This window comes from Pleurodeles waltl, chromosome 3_1, assembly GCF_031143425.1.
Source record: "Pleurodeles waltl isolate 20211129_DDA chromosome 3_1, aPleWal1.hap1.20221129, whole genome shotgun sequence".
Taxonomy (NCBI): Eukaryota; Metazoa; Chordata; class Amphibia; order Caudata; family Salamandridae; genus Pleurodeles; species Pleurodeles waltl.
The window spans coordinates 471,296,433-471,310,318 of record NC_090440.1 but is presented as its reverse complement, the minus strand read 5'-3'; positions in this window follow the sequence as shown (position 1 = coordinate 471,310,318).

The following is a 13,886-nucleotide window of genomic DNA, read 5'->3' as shown; positions in this document are numbered from 1 at the left end:
GTCGGCCCTGAGGGGGTCATGATTGTAGTCGTGCACGCAATGAAATGTTTGGGATGCCAGGTGTTGTGGCAACTCCCTAACTGCTGTGGTGAAATCCCTCACACACTGTTGTTGTCCTTGCTGTAGGGATTGTTGGACTTGCATGGCTGCTGACTGTTCTGTGGATGTCATCATGCACATCCCCTTAATGCTGGCTGCCATATTTTGCATCCCCACTCGCACCTCCTTGGCCAGCTCCTGCTGTACTCCCACTACTGTCCTCTCGAAGGTGGTACTGGTGTCATCAGAGTCCTGAGCTGTGTTTGAGCTGGAAGGCCGTACTATTGGGGTGGTGGGTGGGTCCTCTGTGATGGCTGCTACATCTGTGCTCCTCCTTGCGACTGAAGGTGGGGTCTGGAGGGTTCCTAGGACATCTTGGAGGGTTTTCCTGGCTAATGGTTGTCAGCTCATCATCCAGGTCATCAGGGTAGTCCAGGACAGGCATATCCACAGGAGAGCCATCGTCTTCTGCAATGAGATATTGTACAATTAGTGTGTCTGTGTTGTGGCAGTTGTAATGTGACGTCACTGACTTCCTATTAGTGGAACATTGTAATCTTGGTTCCTGTTCATTGTTCCTATTATTAATATTAGCATTCTCACAGCCCTATGCCCCACCTGCATGTTACATGTAGTGTGGGCAGTTTGGGGAATTGTCTGCGTCACATCCTCTAGGTGTAGGTTCTGTCCAAATTGTGTGTTGCCAACTTCTTGTTCTACTCAACCCTCCCTCTAATTCCATTAGCATGGTGAGGCCTTGCAATGCCTGTGGGTGTTCTGATACCACTTGCACCACACATAACAATATCGGACTGACCCAGTCTATGATATTTCCCACACACTTATATGTTGCTGAGACCTAGCAGATACCATTTATTGCATTGGCATGACACGATACAAGTGCCAGCATTACCAGTATGTCATGTTGATGTTTGCCAATGTGTGCTACATTGGATTGCACTGATGGGCCTGGCAGTGTTCCATTTCCTCTTGTGACTGTGCGGGTGTGTTTCACTAGCTAGACACATATGTCCTCCCCCTCAATGCTGTTGTTTTAGCAGTATGAAGGTTGAGATGTTGCAAGGTAGCATTGCAGGTATTGTAACACAGGAACAGGGTAGACCCTGGAATGGGCAGCATGGGTATGACATTGCTGCTGTGTACTTCTTAATGTAAGTAACAATACATGATGTTTATTGCGCCTATAGACATGAGCATTTGACAGGATTTACACTTTGAAGGGGATTGATCAAGTCCTCATCCCGAACCCTCTATTTTGGGTGTGTTTGTTCCATGGTCACCTAACTGCCATTTGCTACTTGACCAGCACACACAGCACAGGTGATAGTGGCAACTGTTGTCAATGGTAAATGCCTCTTGCGAAAATGGCCTGATACTGGACATTGTCCCCTAGTTCACGTTCTGACAATACCAGCTGTCCTGTGACAGCAGCCCAGTTTTACGTTATACCCAACCCTCCTGGACTGGCTTTGCCTTTCCAACAGCCTTGGCATGGCGGAGTACCCCCATGCAAAGGTTGTTGATGTTGTGTTGTGCTGCGCCCATGGATCACCCTGCAAAGTCCATGCACCCGTGCTGTGCCCCTTTGCCCTTTCCTCTGCCTGATTTCCATGGCTGACATGCAATGTTTAGTAGATATGTACCGCCCCCTTCTTGCAGTTCACATTTAGGGATTTTTGCCCCCCATGCAACTTACCCTGCATATGTGTTGTTTCCTGGTAGTCTGTGCTGTCCTGCGATTCCTGTGCCGATCTCCTCTGGGTTGACCGCTGCCACCATCTCCTGCATCTTGTCCAGTCTGCAGTGCTGCCTTCCTGTTCCTTGCCTTTTTTTCCTTTGTCCTGCGCTTGCAGTCATGCCAGCATTTCTTGCACTCCATGACAGTTCTCTGTACCTCTGCCACACTGTTTATCTTGTCGACAGCCACCTCTCTGACCAGTATTTCATGCTCCTCTGCACTGAAACAACACTTCCTTTTCTTCTTGTCTCTCCCCTGGGTCTTGTCTGTGTCCTCCTGGCTGGTTCCTGGTAGAATGATGTCTCCCTAGGGTCTCTCCTGGCTTCTGGGATCCATTTTAGGGATCCTTAGCACTGTTTGCTGTGTTTGCGCTGCTTTTTGACGCTAATGCGGTGGAAAATGATGCCTATCTGGTTTGTGACGTCACAACCCGTATTAGAGTCATTTTCCGCACATTAACATCGTTTTGCTTTACGACGCGGCGCAATGGTTAGAGTCTAATTTCTCTTAGAGTTATTACTCTAACCCGTGCTTTGCGCCACCGTGCATCAAAGTATAAATTTGATGCATGGTGGCGCAAAGAAATAGCGTTAGCCCACGCTAACTTTTTTGACGCAAAACTGCGTTTGCGCAGTTTTGCGTCAAAAAATATAAATATGGCCCCAAGTGCCTTAGAGGCAAAAGATAGTTCTATAAGGGATGAGGTTTTGCCCCTCTTTTATTCCCAAAGAAAAAATGTGGGCATCAACCCCTTAAAGCATAAAGAATCTTTGTATATTTTGCATTCTTACTAGTGTTGGCGTGGCTTAACTTTTATAACTGATTTTTGGAGTGCTGTCTTTTTGTCAAAATGCTTTTTATTGTATTTTATTGGAGTTTGCTTTATATCATACCTAATGTTACAGTAATCTGTGTTAAAGATGGTTTCTTTATTTTGGATTTACTGAATAATCCATTCAGTAATTTGGAAAGTGATTTTGTACAGTGTTTTTACTTCAGCTTTAAAGTGATGAAACACTGACCACTGCACCAAATGTAAAGTGCAAGTGAATGTTTTATCTAATGCTTTCAATCATGTTCTCTTATTACTATGTTGTTGTATCTATCTCTCATTAAAATTATGCTTTTTTGATCCTGGAGATCAAAATAAAGCTTTTACAATCAAATGATGTATCACATTCTATGGTCCTCATTATAACATTGGTGGTAAGTCCCGCATACCGCCATGTTGACTGCCGCCAACATACCGCCGGTGCTGCGGATTGCCGCTACCCATATTATGACACACACATACCAATCCGTCACTATACGGCCACACACATATGAGTCCGCCAGCCCAAAGGTCAGTGACAAACTGGTGGTACCAAATCCCACACCGTTACGCCAACAGAACTACGCCCACAGCATTAGGACCCACGAATCACTGCGGCGGACATTCAACCGCAGTAAACCATTGGGGTTACATACATACATGTCAAAATACACATACTCAAACTAAACAACACTACATTGGACAATTCAAACTACACACACCTGACACGCATACACACACAACACCCACACCCCCACACAACTATAAAACACACACACACACTACCCACAACTCTTTACGACTAAATAACATTGCCAACAGAGAGAGACACCAAGAGCACCCATAGAACCAGAGCCACATAACACCATCACCCATACACCATCCACGCACCTTACAGCACACACCCCAACACATCACCCCACACACCACTCACACTACACCCATGGCACCACAAAGACACCCCAGGTTCTCAGAGGAGGAGCTAAGGGTCATGGTGTAGGAAATCATACAGGTAGAGTTACAGCAATTCCGATCACATGTGCAGCAGACATCCATTGCTAGGAAGATGGAGCTATGGCGGAGAATCGTGGACCGGGTCAACGCTGTGGGGAAGCACCCAAGAACAAGGGATGACATCAGGAAAAGGTGGAACGACCTACCGGGTAAGGTACGTTCCATAGCAGCAAGACACCAACTCGCTATTCAGAGGACTGACAGTGAACCCCCACCCCCTCCCCCACAATTAACAACATGGGAGGAGCAAGTCTTGGCAATCATGCACCCGGAGGGCCTGGCAGGAGTAGCAGGAAGACTGGACTCTGGTAAGTCAACTCCTTACTTCTTTCACCCCTCCTAAAAGCATGCCATCACACACCCAACCCCTACCCTCACCCCATCACTCCATCACCTCACATACACTCCACCATCACAACCCACCCATCCCAATACCAAGCCCTGCATGTAACACCATACATGGATCCCCATCACAGACCTGCATGGACACCCATCACTAAAGCATGCACACTAGAGACAATCACCTAGCCCACAAAATGACTACTCACACAAGTCAAAGCTGACAGGGCAATCACAACCATAGAGGGCAACACACCCATGTAAGAAGTCACACGCAGAAACAATAACACTACATTTACATCCCCACAGGACCCTCACCCAACGTCACCGGAAAGGAGGTGCCAGCAACATCCAGTCCCCCCACAGAAGAAGCCCATAGTGATGACAGCAGCTCTGGATGCCTGGATCTGGATGACCAACCTGACCCATCAGGGATCTCCGGACAGTCGGTTACCCAGGCACAGTCCCATACCACCACAGAGCCCCCCCCCATCAGGAAACACCAGGACAGCATCTACCCAGCAGGCCCATACCTCTGTCCCCAGGACACGTCAATCAGCAGTGTGTCCACCACTACAGGGACCCCAGGACACCCCACAAGCACAAGACAATCAGGGACCTGGGGTCAGTGGCAGTGGGCACATGGTTCAGGGGACAGAGGCACAGGACAACAGGGAAGCTAGGAGGACTTCTGTTCAACAGGGGGAGGACAGGCCCAGGGAACCGACTCTCCAGGATGCACTCACCAACATCCTTGGACCATACCTCCATTCCCAAGAGACGATGGGCAGATACTGGACAAGTTGCATGAGACCCAGCGGCTGCAAGAGGGACAATACCTGGGATCAGGAAGGACCTGAAGGACATCAACACCACCCTGGTCAGCATTGCAAGGGTTCTGGCAGACATGGCAAACACCATGAGGGAGGTAGTGGCACACCACCGGGCCCCTGACACTAGCCACACCCCCACCTCCACTGCCGCAAGTGGACAGGAGGCCTCACCACAGGAACAACGGACCACCAGCACCCCTCCCCCTGCAGAAGAAGAACCACCCCACAAACGGTCCCTGCGATCCAGGCAGAAGCCAGAGAACATTGCCATGACCCCCACCAGGAAATAGGACTCCCGTGATTGTCACCCTTGTGTCCCACTCTGTCACCCTGTCCACCTTGAACTGCCATTGCTCCCCTTCCTATGCCCTCTTGAACAATGCACATGTGATACAAATAGACTGGACTCCATCCTGGATGTTCCTCCACCATCACCCCAGCCCATTGCACATACCCCTCTACTTATTGGCACTTAAATATACACCATTTAAAAAAAGTACAAGTATGGAGTCTGGCAAATGATTGAACTATGTATTAGTTCAACAAGCTTTAAACACTGCACTATAACTGTACAGGAATGTATATATAGGAAGGACCTGTAGTAGGCTGCAGTCAACACACCAGGTGCCAGAGTGGGGCACAGATATCTGAAAATAGAGATGCCAAAGGGTCCAGTAAGTGGCCACAGAGTTGGGAGAATCTGCCTGCCATGTACAATGTCCAACACAAAACTGTCAATGTAATGTGAAGTTACAGGGTCGTACCTGTGTGTCACTGGAAGTACTGTCTGTATTATTGCAGTTCTGTTGTCCTCATCCTCATCCTCTGCCTCCTCATCTTCACTGTCCACAGGGTCCACTGCTGCCACTCGCCCATCTCCAGCCTCATCCTCCTGCAGAAAAGGCACCTGGCATCTCAAGGCAAGGTTATGCAACATGCAGCATGCCACGATGATGCGGAAGACCTTCTGGGGTGAGTAGTACAGGGATCCAACAATTAGATGGAGGCAATGAAACCTGGCCTTCAGGAGGCCAAAGGTCCTCTCGATAATCCTTCTTGTCCCCCCCATGTGCCTCATTGTAACGTTTCTCTGTCCTTGTACTGGCATTTCTCAATGGATTCAGTAGCCATGAGAGGTTGGAGTAACCAGAGTCACCTGCAAATATCGAGGGACAACTGTTAGACACACACTCACCCTTAGGACCCACACCATACCCATACACCAACATCCAATGGGTAGGAGCCAGGGCCCACCTATTAGCTACACCCGGTGTCTCTGGAGTTGAGCCATCACATATGGGATGCTGCTATTCCTCAGGATAAAGGCATCATGCACCGACCCAGGATATTTTGTATTGATGTGGGAGATATACTGGTCTGCCTTGCACACTATCTGCATATTAATGGAGTGAAAGCTCTTACGATTTCTGAACACCTGTTCATTTCTCCGGGGGTGGGACAAATGCCCCAATAATGTTGGGGATATGTCCCATTGCATAGAAGTCAGCTTTCACTGTGGCCAAATCCTCCACCTGGGGGAAAACGATGTAGCTGTGCATGTGTTTAATCAGGGCAGACAACACTCTGGTCAGCACTATTGAGAACATTGGCTGTGACATTCCTTCTGCCAAGCCTACTGTCACTTGAAAGGAGCCAGTTGCCAAGAAATGGAGCACAGATAGGACTTACACAAGAGGGGGGATCCCAGTGGGGTGACGGATAGCAGATATCAAGTCAGGCTCAAGTTGGGCATACAGCTCTGTGATTGTGGCCCTGTCCAGTCTATAGGTGAGGATAATGTGCCTGTCCTCCATTATTGCCAAGTCCACCAGGGGTCTGTACATGGGGGGGGGATGTCTCCATCTCCTATTAATCTGCAGCGGTTGTAATCTTGGGGGCAAAATGGGGAGCAGCTGGTCAGTATTCCACACTTCCAAACACTACAATGCAATGCATGTTGTGACTGTAACACAATATTGTTGGATATGCCCAAATGGTGCATATGTGTACTGTGACGCAGTTAGGTGCCATGGCCTGCCCCCTCCCTGAAATGGCGTCCGCCTGTCCTGTGTGGATGTACAGGTGGAAATGAGGTAATGCCGCTGACGTTGTGTGCCGTTGTGGGAGGCAGTCGAGAACCGCCGTGCAATACCTTATTGGATGTCATTGGGCCCTATGGGTTACAGTGGCCAATGTTGATGTACGCCAGCGGTGACCGTACACACCGCCGCGTACGTGACCGCCATTTTCTATCTGTTCACTCACTTGCTACCTGACCTTCAACAGGAGAGGACCTGCACTGCAAGTGCTGCTGTGACCTGTGTCTGGAACTGACCATGGCTCGTGTCACTGGGGAAAGGGTCCCTGCCTTCACCGCTGCGGAGTTAGAGAGACTGGTGGATGTGGTCCTACCCCAGTACTGAATGAGTACACTGTGAGCACGACGCATGGGGCATTAATGCATGGAGTGCTGTGTGTAAGAGCCTTGTGTAAAGGTGGGGGTTGGTGGAAGGGTCCTGGGCAGCGTGGTGCATGTATGGTGGGCAATGTCTGTGCGTAAGGGGATGTGAGGGCTATCGTGGGCCAGGAGTGCAACAGGCGGGACGGTCTGACTGATACCTTTTTCTATGTGTATTTTTCTGCAGGTCAGTGCCCATCAGAAAAAGGGTGTGTGGAGCCTGGGGTCTACGGCAGGCGAAGCACCCACTGTTGTAAACGGTGGGAGGACCTGAGACACTGGGCAAGGAAGACGGCGGAGGCCCAGCTGGGGATGGCCTCCCAACGAGGAAGTGGTGCCCGTCAAACCTTGACCCCCCCTGATGGGTTGCATACTGGCGGTGACCTATCATGAGCTGGATGGGTGCTTAAGGGTAGGTCGCTCCCCCTGCCGCTGCAGCTCCTCCAGGTTCCTGAGTTCCTGAGACCCACCTCACAGTAAGTACCCCCCACCTCCCAGCCCCTCGTTCTGCCCCGCGCTACTCACCCTCTCTCCTGCTCCTGCTTCTTTTCCTCTTTTCTTCTTCTCTGTTCTTCCTCCTCTCTCCTCGTCTGTATTCTTCTTCTGTACTTCTCTTCTCCCCGTCTTCTCTCCTCTTCTTCCTCATCTTCTGCTGTGGTCTTCTGCACTCTGTCTCTTCGTTTTTTTGTATCTTCCTCCGTGTTCTTCTGTGTTCTTCTGTGTTCCTCTGTCTTCTTCTGTCTTCCTCTGTCTTCTTCTGTCTTCCTCGGTGTTCTTCTGTCTTCCTCTGTGTTCTTCTGTCTTCCTCGGTGTTCTCCTTTCTTCCTCTGTGTTCTTCTGTCTTCCTCTGTGTTCTTCTGTATTCTTCTCTGTTCATCTGTCTTCCTCGGTGTTCTTCTGTATTCCTCTCTGTTCTTCTGTGTTCTTCTGTGTTTCTTCTGTTCTTCCGGTCTTCAGTCCTTCCGGTCTTCAGTCCTTCCGGTCTTCTGTTCTTCTTTTCTTCTGTTCTTCTGTTCTTCTTGTCTTCTTGTCTTCTGCCTTCGGCTCTTCTGCCTCCTCCGTCCTCTTCTCCCCGCGCCTGCCCTCCTGCTCCTGCCTCATCCCCCACTCGCATCCCCCATCTGTCTCCCCCATCTAACCCGTTCACTTTCTACCTCCCTCACTCCTCCTATCTACCTATCTCTCCATCTCTCTATCCCACTATCCAACTCCCTCACTCTCCACCTCCTCCTATCTTCCTATCTCTCTATCTTTTTCCCTATCTATCGATTTCTCTATCTACCTTTTCTCTCTACCTATTTCTCTCTCTCTCCCCCCCTCCCGCCACCCCCTCTACTACCTATCTTCCTATCCCCTCACTCTACCTCTCACCCTCACCCACCTCTACAACCCCCCCTCCCCTATCTTCACAACCCTACACCTATCTTTCTCCCTAATCTCCTAAACCTCCTAACACTCTCCCCCCTCCACCCTTAAACCCCCCTCCCCCAGCTCTTCTCACTCTACCTGTCCCCCCCCTCCCTCGCGCTTTCCTGCCGCGACCTCCTGCACGCCCCCGCCCCCCAGCTCCCATTCGCCCCCAGCTGACCCCTCCCCCCCCCTCCTACCTCATATGGCGGCCGCTGCGCGTCCGCGCCGCTGGCGCGCCAGAGGCAAGCCCGTCTGCGCCTGGCCCGTGCCCAGCGCCACGACCCCTGGTCCCCAGCTCTCCCAAGCCCCGCTGATCCGCTACGACCCCACCACCCTCCATGCCCTCAACCCAGGACGCTCCAACACCTGCTTCCAAGCTCACCCCAAACGCACCCATGGACCCTTCGCCTGCAACTCCTGCAAACGCATCTTCCACCACGCAACAACTACGACCACAAGCCCACGCGCCATCAACCACCTCAAGTGCATCCTAGTCAACGCTCGCTCCGTTCACAAACACGCCGTTGAACTCTGGGACCTCCTAGACTCCACAGCACCGGACGTCACCTTCATCACGGAGACCTGGATGAACGCCTCCTCTGCTCCAGACATCGCCACCGCCATCCCCGAAGGCTACAAGATCTCCAGGAAAGACCGCACCAACCAAGTAGGAGGAGGTATCGCCATCGTCTTCAAAGACTCCATCAGCATCACCACCTCCACTGAAGACTCCCCTCTCGCCGCTGAACACCTGCATTTTCAGATTCGCACCGACCCGAGGACCACCCTCAGAGGATCCCTCGTCTACCGTCCTCCCGGACCTCGCGCCCCTTTCAGCGACGCCATCGCTGACTTCATCTCCCCGCACGCCCTCGCCTCACCGGACTACATCCTCCTAGGCGACCTCAACTTCCATCTGGAACAAAACAACGACCCCAACACCACCATCCTGCTCGACAACCTCGCCAACCTCGGCCTCAAACAACTGGTGAACACTGCCACCCACATCGCCGGACACACACTCGACCCTATCTTCTCCGCCAGCAAACACGTCTTCTTCAGCCACGCCTCCGCCCTACATTGGACCGACCACAGCTGCGTCCACTTCACATTCCGACGCGAGACCCACCACCTCCGCACTCAACCCATCCCTCGCCGACAGTGGAACAAGATCCCTGAAGAGCAACTCTTCTCCGCACTCGCCACCAACCAACCCACCCTCACTACCGACCCCAACGACGCAGCCCTCAACCTCACAAACTGGATCTCCAACTGCGCAGACAACCTTGCTCCCCTCAAACGCTCGCAGCGACAGAACAACACCAAGAAACCCCTCTGGTTCTCTGACACCCTCAAAGAATCAAAGAAAACTTGTCGCGCACTTGAGAAAGCCTGGCGCAAGGACCGCACCGCTGACCACATGACCGCCCTCAAGAACGCTACCCGCGAACACCACCACCTGATCCGCGCTGCCAAAAGGAATTTTTTCACCGACAGACTGGACAAAAACAGCCACAACAGCAGAGAACTCTTCAGCATCATCAAGGAGTTCTCCAATCCCAGCGCCAACGCCGTCACACCCTCACAGGATCTATGCGAATCCCTCGCCACTTTCTTCCATCGCAAGATCAGCGACCTCCACGACAGCTTCGGACACCAGACCCAACCAAACACCACAGAACCCACATCCCCGACCATCACCCTCAACAACTGGACCCACATCAGCACGGAAGAAACCAAATCCATCATGAACTCTATCCACTCCGGCGCCCCTTCGGACCCCTGCCCGCACTTCATCTTTAACAAAGCCGACGACATCATCGCCCCGCACCTCCAGACCATCATCAACTCTTTTTTTTCTTCTGCTACCTTCCCCGAATGCTGGAAACACGCCGAAGTCAACGCCCTACTAAAGAAACCTACGGCTGACCCGAGCGACCTGAAAAACTTCCGCCCCATCTCCCTTCTGCCTTTCCCAGCCAAAGTAATAGAGAAGACCGTCAACAAACAGCTGACCACCTTCCTGGAAGACAACAACCTGCTCGACCCCTCACAGACCGGATTCCGAACCAACCACAGCACTGAAACCGCCCTCATCTCAGTCACAGACGACATCAGAACCCTGATGGACAACGGTGAAACAGTCACCCTCATTCTTCTCGACCTCTCGGCTGCCTTTGACACCGTCTGTCACCGCACCCTAATCACCCGCCTCTGCTCCACCGGGATCCAAGACCAGGCCCTGGACTGGATCGCCTCCTTCCTCGCAAACCGCTCCCAAAGAGTCTACCTCCCTCCGTTTTGCTCAGAACCCACTGAGATCATCTGCGGCGTACCTCAAGGCTCATCACTCAGCCCGACACTCTTCAATGTCTACATGAGCCCCCTCGCCAACATCGTACGCAAGCACGACATCATCATCACCTCCTACGCCGACGACACCCAACTTATACTCTCCCTCACCAAGGACCCCGCCAGCGCCAAGACCAACCTACAAGAGGGTATGAAGGACGTCGCAGATTGGATGAGGCTCAGCCGCCTAAAGCTGAACTCTGAAAAAACTGAAGTCCTCACCCTCGGCAACACCCCGTCCGCCTGGGACGACTCCTGGTGGCCCACGGCCCTCGGCACCGCACCGACCCCCGCAGACCACGCCCGCAACCTCGGCTTCATCTTGGACCCTCTTCTCACCATGACCAAGCAAGTCAACGCTGTGTCCTCCGCCTGCTTCCTCACCCTCCGCATGCTCCGCAAGATCTTCCGCTGGATCCCCGCCGACACCAGAAAAACCGTGACCCACGCCCTCTACACGAGCCGCCTGGACTACGGCAACACCCTCTACGCCGGGACCACAGCCAAACGCCAAAATCGCCTACAACGCATTCAAAACGCCTCGGCCCGCCTCATCCTCGACGTACCCCGCAGCAGCCACATCTCCGCACACCTGAGACACCTGCATTGGCTCCCAGTCAGCAAAAGGATCACCTTCCGACTTCTCACCCACGCACACAAAGCCCTCCACGACAAGGGACCGGAATACCTCAACAGACGCCTCAACTTCTACGTCCCCACCCGCCCCCTCCGCTCCTCTGGCCTTGCACTCGCCGCCGTCCCTCGCATCCGACGCTCCACGGCGGGTGGGAGATCTTTCTCCTTCCTGGCGGCCAAGACCTGGAACTCCCTCCCCACCAGCCTCAGGACCACCCAGGACCACTCTGCTTTCCGGAGACTCCTAAAGACCTGGCTGTTCGAGCAGCGATAACCACCCCCTTTGTCCCTAGCGCCTTGAGACCCGCACGGGTGAGTAGCGCGCTTTATAAATGCTAATGATTTGATTTGATTTGATTTAAGGGCATCACAGCAGCCACAAGGGGGTGAGTACAGTTTCCCAATATACTACTTGCGCGTGTTGGGGTGGTCTTTGGGTGGGGAATGTGAACCTTTGGGTGCCCCTAGACAAGGCCGGACATTGCAGGGTAAGTCCCATGTTGGGCAGGGTATGATGTACACCACCTCCTACCTAGTAGGCATCCCCTACCGGGCAGGGGTCTGTGGGGCTCAGGTATGATATTATTGGCGTTAGATATTCCTGTCCATGGCCTGGTGACTAGCATTGTGACTGGTAGTGCATTGCCTAGTGCGTAGGGCTGTTCCCTGTGTGCATGTGTGTCGTGTACACCAACAGTGGTGTTGGAGCAGCCATTGACCAAGTGTATCCTTTGCCTATTCCCACCCCCTTTTTGTTTTGTCACCCTGTCCATATGTGCATTAGCATCTTCTGGCAGAGGAGCAGCGGCACCGGTGACGGAGGGAGCTGCATCCCACAGGACCCATGAGGCCGAATCCACAGACAGTGAGGGCACCAGTGGGACAGACAGCGAGGGGAGCACCACGGTGGAGACAGGAGGGGACAGTTCGGACAGTGATACCTCCTCCCACGATGGAAGCTTCCTGGTGGTGGCGGACACCTCTGTGGCCACCTCAAATACAGGTACAGCCACCACCCCCTACCAGCACTGCCCTCCCAACAGCCCCTCAGTGTGTTTCCTGTGCGCGCTCACCCAGGAGGGTGGGCATCTCCTTCGCCCCAGGCACCTCAGGCCCTGCCCCAGTTAGCCCTGCTGCCCTGCGTGAGGAGGCTATTGACCTCCTGTAATCCATCTCTGTAGGGCAGTCAACAAACAAATGCATTCCTGGAGGGCATTCACTCTGGCATGGCGGCACAATAGAGATCAATCCAGGCTCTTACATCCTCTCTTATGGCAGCCATTGTCCCTGTTACTAGCCTCCCTCCTCCAACTTCCTCTGCCCAGTCCCATTCCCCTCAACCCCAAGCACACAGGCAGACCAGCATGCACACAAGACAACACACAGGAGTGGCTCAGGCAAACACAAGCACCACACATCATCCAACAGGCACTCACACAAACACCATCCAGATGCAGACATACCAACATCCATTGCCTCTACTGTGGCCCCTCCTCCTCATCCTCAACCTCCCTCCCAGTAGCGTCTCCATTCACACCTGCATGCACTACATCCTCATCCAGTACCTCTATCACCATCACGCCTATCACTACACGTCCCTCTCTGGCAGTCACCACCTCCACATCCATGCAGACATCCCCTGTGTCCTTTACCACTATGTTACTGCATCTGGTTGTGTGTATGGTGTTGGAGGTGGGGGTGTTGCATGTTGCGTGTGTGTGTCACTCTCTTTTTCATCCCCCCTCCCTTGTTTGCTAGGCGGCAGTACTCACTGTGGTAATCTTTGCCAGGGTTGATGTTCATAATGCAGAAAAAGGTAGACAAGCATGGGGAAGATGTGCAACTCGGGCTCCATGGCGTTGTGGTTGTTCCCTGAGTCTCCAGAGGTGAGTCCTATGACTTCTGTGTTCTGTTTCCGCCGTGCTTTTGATGTCATTGGTACCGCCCCAGAAAACGTGGCGCATAGGCCTGTCTTAATACAGTGGGCGGTACATTGTCTTCCGTCTGGCTGTTGGCGGTTACCACCGTGGTGCTTGTTGCTACCGCCCTGGCGGTCGGTGTGTTAAAGTGGCTGCCTGTCTGAGCGGTTTCCGCCGCAGTCATAATTGCGCCACTTTATCACCGACAACCAGGGTTGTAATGAGGGCCTATGTTTTTGCAGGTTTTATCTTTAGAAATATAGGTATATTGAAGAGTCTTGAGTCTCTTCCTGTAGTGGGCGTTTGAAGGGGAGTT